General features: G+C 41.4%; 1 long non-coding RNA gene across 1 annotated transcript in view; it reads left to right on the forward strand.

The window, feature by feature from the left end:
• The window catches only part of LOC126335380 (uncharacterized), a 561,036-nt gene that overhangs the window by 466,398 nt on the left and 76,245 nt on the right, over positions 1-18,393 (forward strand). The window lies entirely within an intron of this gene.

The following is an 18,393-nucleotide window of genomic DNA, read 5'->3' on the forward strand; positions in this document are numbered from 1 at the left end:
GTTTTTCCGTCGCTAAATACGTGAATGTAATAGATCAGAAAATCTGCTGCTTTAGTTTCATCGATAGGATACGCACGCTTTCCTGCTCCATCCTTCCCTAATAGGAACTTGAGCTTCGTCTCTAATAACCTAGTTGTCGACAGAACGTTAAACTCTAATCTCCTACAAAGCATTCTCAGGAGTGCACTGCGTAGTGGCGTACGACGCTTATACGTAGATGGAGAATAAGCGAATAAAATATTCCTGTATTCTCTTGACAAAAAGCGACGAGGATTTCAGAACTGGTTCCTCCTGAATAAGCGCCTGCTATCTAACTTCTGCATCAACATCAGTCGATTATATTCCGATAACTTGTACACAATATGGTGAAATCGACAATTAAGTCGAAAATATACTAAATGATAGTGATGATTCGTGCTGTATGGTAGAGAATGGAATTAGTAAGGTTTCTTCCTTCCTTCCTCTCTCTCTCTCTCTCTCTCTCTCTCTCTCTCTCACACACACACACACACACACACACACACACATACCACATACATACATACATACACACACACACACACACACACACACACACACACACACACACACACACACTCACACGTCAGTATTTTGATTCGGTTCTTAATTCAAATAAGTTTTGAGTGTCCTGTGACAGAATTTTTTTTTTTAAATATCTGAAAGCTTCAAAAAAGTGTACGGAAAACGGCACCAATGGCGACTTCTGAGAATTAGGGGTGCTGATGGTTTTATTTTGCTATTGTAATTGTAGCTTCGTTTTTCGAGTAATGTGAAGATGAAAGTTAAGACAGTAAAAGCAAAACTTGTTTTCTTTTTAGAAGGTCTTCGAAAAGTCCCTGTACGTTATTTAGTGTAAATTGTACATGAAGAAATGTGAACATCAAAAACCGTATACACAGGACCAGAAGTGAACAAATGACTGCAGACAGAAGAGATTACAAAATACGCGTTATAAATGACGGAGAAATGTTCTCTGTTTTCTCTGCTGAGTATACCTCTGTCGTCAAATCCAGAGCAGACACGTATTCACGTTGTACAAGTATTTTTGCGCTCTAACATTAAAAAGCTACGTAAAGAATGCTTTATGCCGCGTGTAACAGTCGGTATAAATATTTTGTATTTGTTTACATGTGGGGGTCGCATAAAATTGTCGAGCTATGGACGTCGCAGCTTCATTGACGTTATTGTGCGACACTTATTCAGTCCGGCCAAGTTAATGATTTTTTTTTCTGTCCCCACCTCCCTGTGCGCTGTCGGGCAGCACATTCAAAGGAAGGCAATTGTGTTCCACGACACTGCATCACCCAGGTTAGCGTAATAAAAATAACACAGAGATTCAGTGTAAAATATACCTCTCTTTGTCCGGGAGCTGCGCTCCGCCACCGCGGTAATTACGCCGGGCTTGTTATTTGCCAAAACGTGATGAAGGGCCGCCGCTGGCCATTTTTCACGCGCGAGGTTTTCAGCGCGGTAGGGTTGGCAGCTCCGGCGGGGACTGCCCCGGTATGCAGGGACGGCGCTGGCGGCGGCAGCGGCGCAGGCAGCGGCAGCAGCGGTGCTGTTTTATGACGGGGACGGGCGCGTCGCCCAGATACAGATGCGATATATCAAATATTAGCAGCGTGCGACCGCTCGTCACGCTGCGGGCACGGACAAAACGCGTCGCCCCAGGGCAGCAGAAGTGTGCGCGTGCGCGTTTGTGCGTGCGTGCGTCCGCAGGAGCACACGCAGCCGTGGGTGGGGCAGGGCCACGATTTATGGCCAGCGGGCGCCGTCTACTCAAACTCCGGCTCCTGCCAGTGAGAAATATGTACTGGACTTGCGGCTGCTGCCGCAGCCGCCGTGGTCACCGATTCTCTCTCTCTCTCTCTCTGTCTCTCTCTCCGTCCGTTCCAGCAACCATGGCTCCTTCTTCTCCCCCCCCCCCCTCTCTCTCTCCCCCCATCATATTCCCCCCCCCCCTCCTCCCAAAATGTTTGTCATTGTTATGTGCTCTTTCCTGAGTCTTTCTTTTTATCCTGTTGAATTTCCTTTAAGAGACTAATAATAATAACCTCTCTCAGTCACTTTTATTTTCTTTCAACGGGATTCGAGAGCTTACATCCTCATATTATGGTGACTCAGGTGATTAATATAGAAAATATTGCATGGGGCCAGTTGTCTGCCTTACAGTTCATTATGCCGAAGTTACTTATTGTGTGTCACTTCTTAATATAATATTGCACTGAAGTCATACATTACATACGATAACAAAAGTGTTTCCAGCATGTTCCAGCGAAATGCGAACTATTATATTTTGTTTGTTTTTATGTGCTAGGTGTTGTAATCTCACATTTTCCTACTAAAATATTATTGTGTTACATTGCATCACCAAATTTAAAATCGGCTTCTTTATTTTCGGGTACCACAGTATCTGAGTGATCAACGATAACAAATTACGCAGCACAATGATACCTATCTGAAACTTAAACTATCTGCAACTTACGTGATTATGTCAATGAAAAATTGGTTTCCCGTCTCAGATATCGGACTTCTCATTTAATAAGATGCAGGCACTTTTCGTTACAGGATGAATCACAAACACATTTGCTACGTAACACCATAGAATAGGGCTTTACCACATAAGCTGACATCATCGACGAATTGTTATCCATATTACTTTCAGTTCTCAATAAAGCAATTGAAGTGTGGGATTCATTTTTCATTACAACATGATAGTCTAGATCCAGTTAACTTCATCATTACTATTTCGATATTACCACAAGTATAATCGGAACGAACTTAAAACTGATAGTTGTAAATCATATCAGTAAAAAAAAGAAAAAAAAAACAGAAAGAGACATTAATTATATAATGTTAGAGGTCACATGTCACTTACATTTTCATAGATGTTCACATCTTCCTCAATAAAAAAATGTAAATATAGTAACAACGATTTATACTCTTTCCATGAATTTCAACTACTGAATTATATTATTATTTAAACTACAGTTTTTCAAATAAGTTTGCGTCGCTTTTCATCTCACTTCTTGATCATTTGCATTAAAAAGTCGTTTCAGTTTCAGTTTTATGGTTCTGTTTCTCCATCCTTTCAAAAAACACTTTATTTCTTGTTCCAGTAACGAAATATATAGGAAATCCACTGGTGACGGTGAAACATCGCCGAAACATGTTATCATTAAAAAAAAAAGAAAAGAAAGAAAAACAAGTTAATTCTTTTCCTGTCATATTACGAAGAAAAATCATAGTTTCTACAATTTTCAAAAAGGAGTGGGTAAGATTGATGTCATATATATTGTGTATATAATGACGGATTAGGAAACGGAGTTTTGTTTCAGAAATCGTGTCTGAGTGTCGCTCGCTTGTGAGAAGGTCGTGTTATTTCTCGTACAAGATGGAGAAACGTCCATCAGTGTGCATGGAATTCTACAGCGCAAGCACCACGGCCCGTTAGCACTCACTGTTAACGTTTGTCGATTTCTGACCAGTGTCACGCAGATATGAACATCATGCAAGATCTCAACGACCCCAAAGCCGATTAACGACCGGCAGTGCAGAATGTTTAGCTCGGTGGCCTTGTAGTTTCAGCTGCTTCACATGGGGGGACACTGGGAGAGGCTGGCCCACTTTTTTTTCTTTATTTTTTCCAGCTTGTATCAAGTCATTATAACTAAAGTGCAGATAAACAAAGAGATCCAGTATGGGCTGTAATTACCATCTGACACTGAAGCTTGGTAAATATTCTAATGTGTTAATGCAGAACTAGTTTACACAGGAAAAAAAGGTTCCATTTCCGACCACCAGGTGGAATCTGGCTCTGTGAACGCAAGGAAGACATGCAGAAATGTTTCCAAGTTCATGGGTTACGAACAGTTCGTGGGCAGAAAAGGGAAATTAGTGAAAAAGGCGTAATGCTTATTTTACGAGGTTAATCCCAAATGTAAGGTCTCCTATTTTTTTATAAGTACATAGACCTGTTTATTTCTATATCGGTTTACTTGAACATTTAGCTATTATTCGACATAACCACCATTTCTGTCGATGCATTTTTGTAGACGTTGTGGCAGTTTTTGTATGCCCATGTCATACCAGCTCGCCGCCATGCTGTTCAGAAAGTTATGAACCTCTTCTTTCATCTCGTCGTCGGAAATGAATCGCTTTCCGGCTTAATGTTCTTTTAACCTAGGGAACAGGTGATAGTCACTGGGTGCCAAGTCAAGACTATAGGGTGGGTGGGTGATTATGTTTCACGGAAACTTGCAGAAGAGCAACGGTTTGCCGAGCGATCTGTGCGAGCGTTGTCATGGAGAATGTGTACGCCCTTGCTCAACATTCCTCTTCTCCAGTTCTGAATTACCCGTTTGAGTTTTTTCAGAGTCTCACAGTACCTGTCAGCGTTAATTGTGGTCACAATGGGAATAAAGTCGGCCAACAATACCCCTCATCGTGAATTTCGGTCCGACCAGCTGCATACTCTCTACACCACTTACGAACATTTTGACATCCATGCACGACTCACCCACCATACACTCCCGTCAATTGGCGATGGATATCAATAAGCGCACTGCCCTTTGCGTTCAAAAACCGAATAACTGTTCGCAATTCATACTTGGCGGTAACATCCAACGGGAGATCCATTCTCAAAGGCTGCCAAGCCAAGACTGAGCGCCTCAGCGCGGCGTGCGCATGTTTACACACAGCGCGTGAAGCACTCTTCGTAACAGTGTGACCAACTGCCACACAAACAGTCATGTACTTATAAGAAAATAGGAGATCTTACTTTTGGGATTATCCTCGTATTATTAACCGTTGCTTACACAGTTTATTCAATATTGGCACCGGAAATGTCGAGGAGATGCTGTACAGCGCCAGATTTGCATCTGGTGGCCAAAAATGAAAGTTTTTTGGCAGTGTAAATCAGTTCCGCATTAACTTCCAAGTTTAGCAACCGTACGATAGTTACAGTCGCCACTGGACGTCGGTAAGTAGCTGCCCTTTAAAGATAACCATTCGGTATTTTAAATGTTTCCATTGGTCTTTTCATGATGAAACTCCCATATTGTTTCACCACATTCATTACTAAGTAACTGAGGCGTCTCACTGTTCGTCTATGCATAAAAAATTGTTTTAGTAATAAACCTGTCCCATGCTTGGGGCAAGTTGGCCCAGCAGTGGGAGACAAGTTGGCCCATATGATATCATTTAATTCAGTTACGACATCGTTTATTTAACTGAAAATATATCGGCTTTGTTTTAAAGCAGCTTCATGCAACTTTATGAAAAACAAATTAGAATATTAAACTGTTTTATTGTTCTTACAGTTACAGCTTGAGAGAAAACTACCGCCAAAAATTTTCATCAAACTTTGTGTAAATGCTCGATACGATCTTCACAGTTCAAACATTCATAAAAAAGACGTTTCGCGTCTCGCTGAACACATGATGGATCACCCCACCGCTTACAATATGTGCATTGAATCCATTCATCACTTAGATTGCTCTGAGGAAATGACTTACAGCGCAAGACATAGTCATCCTCATCTTCTTCATCTTGAAGAATGTTCTTAGGAATGCCTACTTCCTTACTGCACTTTGAGGAGTTTTATCACGTGATTTAGCTTAGCAACAGCCGCTTCTCTTTGAAAATATCTTATTATGCAGAATATCCATATTTCTCTTTAATCTTCCTAGTGCTACTGGCTTCAACATGACCTCATAAGCACTTTGGAACTATGTATCTCGCTTGATTTCAAAACTATTATTTTCGAAGTATACGACTTTTTCCTCCTGATTCACCTGTAAACGACAATGTTGTTCAGTTTTACATTTATAAGACAGTAAAATTTATTCACTTTTTTGCGCTATGTACCACTAGGGTCAATATGAAACCAATCTGAATTTCTTTTTGTTTCTTGAATATAAAATTTCTGAAATTCATGAAAATAGAATGATGAGTGTTACGTTGAATAATTGCACTGTATGTTTCTTTGTTAGTTCATTAAAATCCGTAATGCGAACACATCTCATGTAAATTACTTGGGGTCTCTATCACGCCAGCGCCACTACGCGAAACAAAGAATATCCTAGTAGTAGGGTGGTTGAAGTGTTATCTTTTCTGCCTGTAGAGGGTTGTTGCTCTTATTGAGTTACATCAATCACTGGCGTCTCTGTTAGCATTGCTGAAGTAATTTTTCGTTTGTTTGCTGTCTTTTTCCTGGGTTGCGTTTCTGCAACGGCCTGACTTTTCCAGTGCGTTGGGAAGCACGGTTAGTCGATGATCTGACGTTTAACTTCACAGGCATTGTTACGGGCAACGTAGGCTTGCCATAGCGTTCTTCCGCAGTTGAAGGGCCAGTTTTAGTATTAAAACCAAACCCCATAGCATTTGGATCAGGTATATCTTTAACGTACAAAGGCAGAAAGTCACTATCGGTGAAAATGTTCTTGTTTAAAGGGAGGTGCTTGTCATTTCGAATCCAGCCAGAATATTTCTAGGTGTTGTAGCGTTTGCTAGTGCAGTTTGCAAAATACTTTGGAGTTCGCGTACTGTTACTGGTCGCTTGTTTGCTGTCACCCATGCATCGTACGTTGGGTTTGCGAACTACTAAAAGACACCTCAAACACTTCAGTCAAAGGGTTGTAATTTGGAGCTACATCTGGAAAAGACAAAAGTCTGATACTATTTTCTTTAGAAATATCTGAGAATAAAGAGGACAAATCGGACCTACGGTTGTCAGTTAGAACCAAGCAAGAACAGTCTTTTCAAACTTAAACATGTGATGCAAAATGCTGCACGTATTACAAGAAGCTTGTTTCTGTCATCCACACTGAGAGAGGAGCACTACCTTTGTTCCTAATAGGACCGTCTCTGATAAAACGGAGCTTTCAGTTAACACCAGGGATATGGAAATTGGCGGCACGCGGTTCCCAGTAGCACTTACTGCTAAAGCCATGACGATAAGTGATTCTCTTTCAGCCCTATTTGACGTAATCGCTTCGAGCGACTTTATTGTCAGGCTGTAATGCCTCTTGCAGCGGTCTCTCCGCGATATTTTCAGAAATTTTTATAAATTATGTAACTCAGTACATATCTCGAAATATCTCTTCTTATCTTACCGATTCCTAAACTTTAATATACGATGATTATCAATGCAAAGTAATTTCAAGCCCTATTATTCCTTGGAGCGTCCATTTACTCCATGGAATAGCTTCTCTGCTATCTATGTTTTCTCTTATGAAAAGAATGATTCAGTTCTGGCCGATTAGCCGTAAAAGAACTAAGATGTATATGTATGTATTGTTGAGCTAGTCACCATCTTGAAGAGATTCTGTATGAGAAGGAATTTAATACAAGAACTAAACCAAAGTAAATGTGTTCGCGTATTATTTAACTGATTGTTACTGACAGTGTCTGCTTACTACGCTGCGTTGCACGGGATCAGTGGGGAACGTCTGATTTACACTGGACGAACCTGCCGTTTTGTACGCTCAAGATATCCAGTTTATTACTTTCAATAAATGGGCTAACACTGTCTTACCAGCAGATCTCCGGTCTTCTCCATGTGATCACCGAAAGTTAATAATTATTACAAATGTTTTCAGGAGATCGACTGACAATTTTCGTCGCACCGAGACTTCGAAATTGCTTCACGGCATTATGGAATTTACGTTAAGCTCAATTTAATCAGGATAGAACAGTATTGAACTGTGTTAATGTTATAAGCCTGCTTTGTGAATGAATATTCCTTTAATATACGTATGTTTTTTACTATCCTGATCAGTGAAGCTAAATCAGGCCGGTGTGAGAGAGGTTTTTAAATTTCAGATCCCACAAAAAAATATTAAAAGGTCTTTGGACTGTAGTGATTCCAGTTTCATCTACGTTCTAGATGTCAGAAGCGGTCAGTTTCAGTCGTGTCGAAACATTATTGATGTTGTCAAGGAAGGAGGCTTTTTTGTGCTTTTTGAAGCTAGTACGTCGTGAAAAACTAGTTGCCAGAGGTGTCCGAGTGGAGAGTGTCTGGTACAGTTTTAGAAATCCTGAAAACTAATCAAGTACCGGCATTCCAACGTGGCTTTAAGATTTGGGTATTTTACGTCGACAGGCAACTGCATAGGTGCAGGCAAACCACCCAACTTCTTTTGTTGAAAGGCGAAAGTATGTCAATAGCTTTAGTAAGGAAATCTTCAAGAATGTTTTCCTGCGATGGGTATGATCTAGATTTCTGCTTCGTTGGGTATATTGAAGTTAGTAAGAATACTTAAAAAAAGAGAGCGGGGCACGTTTGCCATGTGGGCCCATGTGCCCCTGTTTAAGTGAGTCAATGTGACCCAACACCATATAACAATTGTTTTAATTCGTTTACGAAAATATTTCAAACACCTGTCACCGTATGCGGTGTCAAAATAATCCTTAACCTATGGGCTTTAATCGCTGTACTTTTTTATAGGAGCGCTGTCTTGGAGTACACAACAAAATGTCCTTAGCAAGCAAAATTTGCTTTTCGCACATGATGTAGTTATCTACAGAGAAGTGCAGTCTGAACGAAGCTGTACAAATATTCAATCAGATACTGATAAGATTTCAAAGTGTCGCAATGATTGGCAACTTGCTTTAAATATTCAAAAATGTAAAATTTTGCACGCTACAAAACGAAAAACGTAGCATCATACGAATACAGTATTAGTGAATCATAAGTGGAATCTGTGAACTCATACAAATACTTGGATGTGACAGTAGGGACATGGAATGGAACGATCAGACAGGCACAGTCAGGTGTAAGGCTGACAGCACACTTGGGTTTTTTGGTAGAATACTAGGGAAATTCAATCCCCAAAGAGATTGCTTACAAATCACTCGTACAAGCTAAAGTGTGTGGAAGCCGTACCAAATACGACAAGCGGGGGATGTTGAACGTATACAGCGAAGGGGAGCACTAATGGTCAAAGATTTGTTCGACCCGCCGGAGAGTTTCACGGAGATGTTGAAAGAACTGAACTGGTAGACCCTTAAGACGGCCGGAAATTATCCCGAGAAACTGTAATCAAGCATCGACTTTCAAAGGCGACTCGTAATATACTACAATCTCCACTCCCCTCCCCCCTCCCCCAACACACACACACGTCCCATTTCTTGCATAGGGATCATGAGAATAAAATTAGATTAATTACAGCATGCACAGAGGCATTTAAATGATGATTTTTCCTGCGCTGCCTTCCATACGTGAATGGAACGGGAAAAAGCCTTAATGAATGGTACAGTGAAACGTACCATCTACGATGCAGTTCGCAGTGGTCCGCAGAGTATGGATGTAGGTGTAGATGTGGATTCGTCTACGGCCAATGAGCCTCAGTCTTACCTACATTGAGTCAGTAACTGGGTCTGACTGCGGCAAGACAAACATCCACAAGGATAGTGCCATGACGTGTGGCACACGATATTTTTGTGGCTTCCCTTTATGCGGACAAAGAGAGCGTACAGTAAGTAAAATCCTATTTGTTACTCTACCTGGGATTGAAATTTTAGTAGTTCACATTGTTATTATCCAGCTGACTTTGGCCATAATCGGCCACCATTACCAGTCTGTGATTGCCAGAAAAAGCCGCCCGCGAATGTGGTAGTTTTCAGGGGGCCGTATCTCTGGTTACATTTATCTCAGAGGTAAGGGATCAAGTGTTCTAGATAGCCCTTGGCGTAGCGATAATTTGTATATCTGCGATACTAATATATACGATATTGCAGTGCCTGTGCTAATCTGATTACGATGCAAAGTTCCATTGGACATGCATGCATGTCCAAAAAAGCTTTGCATCGTAATGAGAATGACTGAAATATACTCGTATATTTATCCGCCGGTACCGTGCATTCACGGACAACGTTTGACCTGTAGGGGCATATACGTAATGGATGCACCAGTACAGGTCGTAGACAGATGACTGACGACATATGGAGGCTTGGATATGGCCGTGAGTCGCACACGGATACCCAAATGGTAAAGCGACTGCTCGCGATAAGCGGGAAATCCGGGTTTGAGTCGCGGTCCGGCACAAATTTCCATTGTCGTCATTTCTTTCTACAGCTGATGGTTGTCCTTATTCGCAGTTGCGAATTCATTTCATGCATTTGTGTATCTATCGGAAGAACGGTCGTACTATAGCTATCTGACAGTACAAGGTTAAAATTTAAACGCTGCACACTTCCTCCAGCCCATACAAATTGAGCTAATCGGGTGGTTCCTTTCCAGTACATGTGCTCGAGGGTGGAAGTTAGGCGTATTATAGAGGAACCATTTGTTCATGAGTGGTTCCTGAGAGATTCCCGAAAAGCCATGATTTTTCGTTATGAATCGTACCATTTGTGGGGATGGCCAACAATCTGCATCCACGGCGAATCGTCGAAATTTTCACTATGTTTTCTTAAGAAGATTGTCTCGGACAATCTCGAAAGTTATTTCATTATCCTTTACCGAGATCCAGAGATTCAAAGTTAGCATACTTTTACACTTAAAATAATGAAAGTAATATCCGGTCTGAACCGAAAATTTAATTTTAACTAATGTGGTGAACACATTGCAAGGGTTCTGAAGTCATAGCAAGAGTTCTGAGGTAACCGAAATATGTTTTTACTGAGTATTTTTTCACCAGTATAGCTGCCTATTTATAATGAGAACTTCACGCTTATGCAATTATGCCAAGAGCAGTAATGCAGTGGGAAAAATATGGGAAAAAAGGGTCTTCACAATCCTGCAAGGAACTTAAAATGACTGCCAAAAATTATGTAAAACTGGAAAGACTGTAAACTCAGTAAAATATTTCTAATAACATTTTTACTCTTTCAAGATGCCAATCATAAGCCAGCCTTTTTGATGAACTGCGATAGATGAGCAAAGTATCCGGAAAAAACAATTTTGTGCTAACATTGTATTATGCGTACGTATTCATTGGTTATATGTGTGAGAGTTTATAAATATGTAGAAGTATATAAATAAACTATAAAAACTTTATTGACCTGTAGAATTCGTTAATATATTCAGCACTCCCTGCTATAGCAGGCAAAATAAGGGAATCAGCGGAAAAAGGCGAATATGTTCTTTAAAAGTCTCTGAGTGGAAACTGGGGAACTATCTGCCTCAATCATTCCTCCTCCATCATCAAAAAATTTTCCATGCGAACATTTTTTTGTGCTGAAAGAGAGCAGAAGAGAGACCGTGGCGGTGGAACACAGAAGAGACAGTGCCAGGGAAGTGATACGAGGCAGTGACGGCGGGAGGGAGAAAGTGGCCCCAAAGAGAAAGAGAGATGGATGGGAACAGAAGCAATGGGAGCAAAAGAGAGAGGGTACAGTGGAAATGAAACATTCAGGTGAGCGGAGAGCATACACGGGCTTGGGAGTCTGAACCCTATTCGACCGGCGAGGGACGCATTTTAAACCCTCAGCATGCAGGTATAGGGAAAAAATAAGTTGGACCCCCATAATTTTTGAGATGCTAGGATATGGCGGAGACAGTGGCATTGGGAAAGAAATACAAAAGGAGGCAGTGTAAGTGAGAGAGGAGAAAGTTCAGTAGGATATACTGCGAATCAATGGGGCAGAAAGGAGGCAGTGGGAGATTTTTTTTTTTTTTTTTTTTTTTATTCACAGAGATGGGGCCCCTTCACGCCCGCACCAACGTGGTGACCAAACCAAAAGTTCTACTGTCACCTCCGTAAACATGTTAATTATCTGTTAAGTGGATCACAGGATGCTGGGCTGTGGTGTTATCCGTGCGTCTGGGTAAGACTACGCATTAACACGGTCCATCAGGTGATAGATAGTGGACGAAACGCGAGTGGGGGTAGCGATTTGAAGAGCAGAGGGAAAAAATTGCCATGGCTCGTGCCGTGGGAAAAAAACCTCTGCGACAGTGGGGTGGGTAATAAGAGCAGTGGTGGCTTACTAGCTGCGATAATTCATGCAAGGTTGGGTTTGTTAGTATGGGTATCATGCATCATTACCGTGGCAAGCTACAGCGATGTATCCCAGTTGCTGCTGCCGCTACATTCCTGGAACAATCAAGATCGTTATACAGTAGTGGGAGATCGGCCATAGATCATCTCACTGTGTGGGGGATGTGTGGAGCTTGTCTGCATGCAGTTTACGGTACGGCTTCCCTGCGTGGTGTCAGTTATTCGGCAGTGTATTCCAGCTGGATATCCAGTAATGACGTCTGATTAACAGGGTATCGCCTGTACCGTTATGTTTGCGTATGCTTGGCCATAGATGTTAGGTCCTTACAAGTATGTCTTTTGGTCTTTTATGTTTCCACCTATGGTTGTGGTCCTAGTTCACCAGATTCAGAATAAACGGGTTCTGCGAAAGTCTGGAGTTTCTGCATAGTCTTGTGGTGAGTTTGTGGATTGCCTTCGTGAGAGTCTCAAGTCGGTATTTCCGGTGAAGGTCCGCCATGCGTGTGTATAGTGGAGCATTGCTTATGATTTTGAGTACTTTGTTTTGTATGAGCTGCAGACGTCGCAGGCGTGTGGTCGCAGCGTATTCCCAGACAGGAGCTGCGTACGTCATCAGGTGTCGGATAAGTGTCATGTACATGGACCTCGACACCCTTCTGTTCAGTGTGCTACGCCTGTTGAGCATAGGATAGAGCTGTTTGAGCCTCGCGCTGACACATGTATAGACAATGACAGCGAGAGAGATATGCTGATTATGAAGACTTAGCTATAACGACAGGCTCCGTATAAGGATTTGGAAAGTCTTGTGTTGAAAGAGAGCGATTATGTTCGCATGCCAAAATTCTTGATGATGAAGACAGAATGAGGATAGAGGAAGCTGGCTCCCCATTTTCGTGTCAAGAGTCTTTTAAAGAGGATACAATTCGCCATTTCTGTACTCCGATAGGGGCATTTTTCCGCTGGTTGACAAATCTACGTGGACGGTCTCTCTGCAGCATTACACGATGCATGTGAAAAACATAACAGCTGAAATATCCTAGATGAAGGAGACTATATACAAACACTCTTACTGCACTGTAGTGTGCCCGTAACAAGCGCAGTGTTAAATACTGCGTGGAGCAGCATGTCAAACTGTATTCTAGAAAACCCCTAAACCGATACTATATCCGTCACTATCGTATGAGGCGTAGAAAAACACACGGTGGTTTCTGAGAGGGGACCGGCTTGCAGCAGACCCCGAATGGACTGACGGAGCACGTTCCGTGTATTGTTCGCGGCTTTGTACGCCTGCCTGGAGTGAAGGGCGCCTATCTCGACAGCCTGTAATTCATACCGCAGCACCAGGAAAAGAGAAGAAAAAAGGCGATTAAACCGTGAAGCATGTGCTACACACTTTCGATACCGGAGCACGGCATGACGCCGTCAGCTCTCGGCACAAGCGACCGAATTACTGTCAGCTGACTTCTCAAGACACCTTGTGAACGCTGATGGTAATTTTGAAGCAAAGATACTGGTGAGTTACAGTCAATTTATTGATATTTTCAGGGTGGCAATAATAAAATTACTTTCTAGTACAGCAATCACACAGTCCTTTTTTTTTGCGTGCGATCATGAGCCTTCCAATCTATGTCTTCCTCTACTGTTTTTGACCTTTACGGCGCCCTCTGGTATTTTGGAGCTATAATTAACATCTATCATAGCATCCTGTCCTTTCTTATAGTCAGTTTTCTACATATTCCCTTCTTCACCAATTTTGCGTTGTACTTCCACATTTCTTATCTGTCAACCTAATTTTCAGCAACATTCTGCAATGTAGCGTCGTCATCGCCTCGATTCTCTTCTTTTCCTGATCTCCGACAGTACCTCCACATTTCTTATCTGCCAACCTAATTAAAAAAAATGGTTCAATTGGCTCTGAGCACTATGAGACTTAACATCTGAGATCATCAGTCCCCTAGAACCTAGAACCACTTAAACCTAACTAACCTAAGGACATCACACACATCCATGCCCAAGGTAGGATTCGAACCTGCGACCGTAACAATTGCGCAGTTCCGGACTGAAGCGCCTAGAACCGCTCGGCCACCACGGCCGGCCCTAATTTTCAGCATCATTCTTTAATGTCAATACTTTCAGCATTTCGCGGCCCTGTCAGCAACTGTATAAATATTAAATTCGAAGGCTGTTAATTTTGAATTTAATTCTTTAATGTCGCATCGGAGTCGCCTCGATTCTCTTTTTTTCCTGATTTCCGACAGTACAGTGCTGTGCTCCAAACGTACATTCTCAGAAATTTCCTTCTTAAAGTATGGTCTATGGTTGATCCGATGGCAGTTTGAAAAGCTGTCGGAATGGAATAGAAAGAAACGAGTTTTCTATTTTTTTTGTGTGTCATCATTCGTCTGACTTGTTGGATGCGTCCCGCCACGAATTTCTCTCTTGTGGTAACCTCTTCATGTCACAGTGGCACTTGAAACCTACGTCCTCGATTATTTGACAGAGGTATTCCAGTCTCTGTCTTCTTCTACAGTTAACAGATGTCCTATCATCCTGCCCCTTCTCCTTGTCGGTGTTTCCCACATATTCCTTTCCTCTCCGATTCTGCGGAGAATCTGTTCATTCCTTACCTTATCATTCCACCTACTTTTCAACATTCGTCTGTAGCACCACATCTAAAATGCTACGATTCTCCTCTGTTCTGGTTTTTCCACAGTCCATGTTTACCACCATACAACGCTGTGCTCCAGACGTACTTGTTCAGAAATTTCTTCCTCAAATTAAGGCCTATGCTTGATGTTAGTAGACTTCTATTCGCCAGGAATCCCCTTTTCGCCTGTGCTAATCCGCTTTTGATGTCCTTAGTGAAATTTCTTTAATTTTCAATGATGTTTTCCTATACACTGGTGCATTTGGTCCAGCAGTGTTCCAATGCCCTGATACCATCTCGAAAATTAGATTCCTCCAGGCCTGCGGAATACCCGCCAACTTAGTTTGCCAGTTTGTAGTGTGAAGAAAATCTCCGTCCATCAGGGAAAATTTCGAGCTTGGGGAAGAGGATTAAGTGTGGTGGAGCCAAACCAGGCGAATAAGTACGGTTTGGCAACAATTCGTATCATACTTCATGTGTTTTTCCCATGGTAACGGCACTTGTGAGTGTCGACGAGTATATTCCTGATGAAAGATGACTTTCCTCCTTGCTAAACCTGACTTTTTTATCGTGTATCTATTGCTGTTGTTGGTCTGGGACGTAGCATTGTCTCGTAATTGTATGACCAGTGGCAAGATAACCTATCAGCAGAATGCCTTTAGTTTCTTATAAAAGTGACGCAATAACCTTTCCAGCCGAATGTATTGCCTTTCATTCCTTTTTTGATGGTGAATCAACATGTTTCCACTGCTGTGACTGTTGCTTTGTCTCTGAGATATAGTGGGGACCCAAGTTTCAACAGTGGTTACAAACCGGTGCAAAATATTTTATTAGTTGCCTTGAAAACAGGTCAGACATTGCTCGCACATTTCCACTCCGATGCATTTCTCATCCTGCGCTAAGAGTCGTGGCACTCATATAGAACATAATTTTCTCACATCCAATTCCACTGTTAAAATGTGATGTGCCCATTCAGCTGACATCTATAGGGCTTCAGCAATTTCTCGCACTTTGAGTGAGCGATCCTCCATGATTCTTTTATGCTTTTGCAAGTTTCTGGGACAGTGGCACATCTTGGCTGACCAATACCCGTATCATCACCTAAGCTTTCGCGACCAAGCATAAACTCGTTTGACCACTTGAAAACAGTTGAATATGAAGGAACCGAATCCCCAGAGTGTTATGAAAATCGGCAAGAATTTTCTTTACATTCATACCTTTCCTATGAAGTACTGCTCGAATCGGATTTTTTCCCATTTTCACAATCCACTACAGGTTCGGATCCTGCCTCGGCCATGGTTATGTGTGATGTTCTTAGGTTAGTTAGTTAGGTTTAAGCAGTTCTAAGTTCTAGGGGACTGATGCCCTCCGATGTTAAGCCCCACAGTGCACAGAGCCATTTGAACCATTTGAAACCACTACACGGGAACAACAACTGAGAGACGTCGCATCACAGATCTCTACCCAGAGCATTGAAGCGTCACTTGTTCAATCGCAGAATACGTCCTTTTATTAGGCTCTAGCGCCGACATCTGGTGGTGACTCCGTGAACTTTTCATGCTTAGCATACATCCTCTAGCCAGGAATGCCATCTCTGTCTGTGCTAGTTCTTTTCGTTTTTTTAAAAATCTTTGCTTTGTCCGTCGTGCGTTATTTTGCTTCCATGACAGCATAATTCCTTCACTTCGTTAGTATGTTGTCTTAAATTCTAATTTTAACTTTATCGTTAATCTTGTTTCTGCTATTCCTCATTAATTTCATCTTTCTTTGGTTTACTGTTGGTTCACATTATGCACTCTTTACACCGTTCATTGCACTGAACGCATCTTATAATCATAAATTAATTTCACATAGGATAGCACCGTTTTCAGCGAAGCTTATCAGTGGTATCCCTTAAACTCGAGTTCTAATCCTTCTCCTGAACCGTTCTTTTATTTCGTCACCGCTTTTTAGTGTGCAGGTTGAACACAAGGAGAGAAAGACTGCTTCTCTTTCTTGCATCCTTTTTAATCCGAGCACTTCGCTATTGGTCTTCCTTTCTTATTGTTCCTCCTTTCTTCTTGAACATACTCCGTCACTTCTGCATGTTTTCAGAGAATTTGTAACATCTTGCTTCATTTTACATTGTCGAACACTTTTTTTAGGCTGACGGATCCAAAGAAAGTGTTCCTACCTTTCTTAACCCCTCTTCTAAAGTCCAACCTATCGTCATTTGATAGATCCTTTACTCTCCGTTTCATTGTTCTGTATATTATTCTTCTCAGCAATTTGGATACATGCACTACACAATCATTGTGCGATAGTTTTCGCATTTTTCTCCTTATTAGATCTCCAGGATTGTGTGATTGATGTTCTTCCGAAAATCAAATGGCGTTCCTCCAGTCTCATAAATTCTGCACGCTGACTTGAATAACTGTTTCATCCTACTGACATGTTGATGGTCTACAGAATTATTATTAGAAAGTGTAAATAACGTAGTTCTGTTAAGGCTTTTCAGATGCCTTTTACATTACGTTGTGCTTTTCTTGTACAACGTTCTCGAAAGTTAATTGGTAATGCCGCGATTTCACTGTTAAAGAACAATTTAAAAATGTTTGTCTTTATATAAAGAAGACATATTTAGAATTTCTGTTCCCTGTAGATCTTATAACGTGCATTCAAACAGCTCTTTGTAGGACAATGAATGTGGGTCTGTGGAAATATTTTCTAATGTCAGCGTTTAGTCCCCAGAAGAAGTTGAGCACGAGATTCTTCAGAAGAGACTGGAGAAAGACATTGCTGTACTTGTGATTTTAATTTTACCATTCGGCTTGACGTCTCCTCTGCAGGTTCATCTTTAAACAAGATGGCTGCTGGACTTCGGCTGTTCAGAATAGAATGCAAAATTTAAAATATCTTCTGCCATCTATTTTATATAGACGGCTGAAGACGTGTTCAAGTTTACCTATTGCTTAAAGTCAACATTTTAAAACAATTTAGTCTGACCGAATGAAAGCTGAAATCGTTTTCATTTTGCGCTTGTTCCTTCTTCACTTTCCTCTGATTAAATGAAAATAAATTATTAAATAAAAACAAAACATTCCAGCACTTTTGGTATTACTTACCGCTGTTCCGAAATAAATTCAATAATGTTTTCTTTAGTCTAGTGTCCTAAACACTGATCAGCTAGATAATGTCTTGTTCTCTACTGGATCACTGAGCTGTTCTGTTTCACGTTGGTGGCATACGACAAAAGAACGAGGAAAAAGTTTGAACTAAAAAGCCATGACACAGACTCATATCCCTACTACTGGAAAGCAATATCACAGTAATGATCAAATAGAGCAAACATTTGATTGCTAAATACATTGACGCCTATGAAACTTTGAAAAATGAAGTTTAAACTGCCTGGAAAGGACAAGGAATTCGACGACCGTGTATCATTAAATCTACGTGAACGCCGAATGTTGGTCCAGTACGTAAAGGAGAAATGGCAGCTATGTACGATACAATGAGGAGGGAAGTAAACGGGCACAGCTGTTTCAGAGTACTCTGAGGATCAATGTTGTTTGAAATGGAGCTCTGCTGCACACGAATCATAACAGTGCATTTTTTTACCCAAATACGTCATCAAATAATGTTATAGTATACTTACTAATATCTTGTTTGAAAGATACATCTCAGTGTCAGGGAGACCCAGTAACTATTTCTATGCGATATTCCATAACAACCCCGAAAACAGACTGCGTACGTATCGCCGTTTGAGCATCGAGTGAGAATTAGATTGGAGGACTGTAAATC

The sequence above is a fragment of the Schistocerca gregaria genome, chromosome 2, assembly GCF_023897955.1.
Source record: "Schistocerca gregaria isolate iqSchGreg1 chromosome 2, iqSchGreg1.2, whole genome shotgun sequence".
Classification (NCBI taxonomy): domain Eukaryota; kingdom Metazoa; phylum Arthropoda; class Insecta; order Orthoptera; family Acrididae; genus Schistocerca; species Schistocerca gregaria.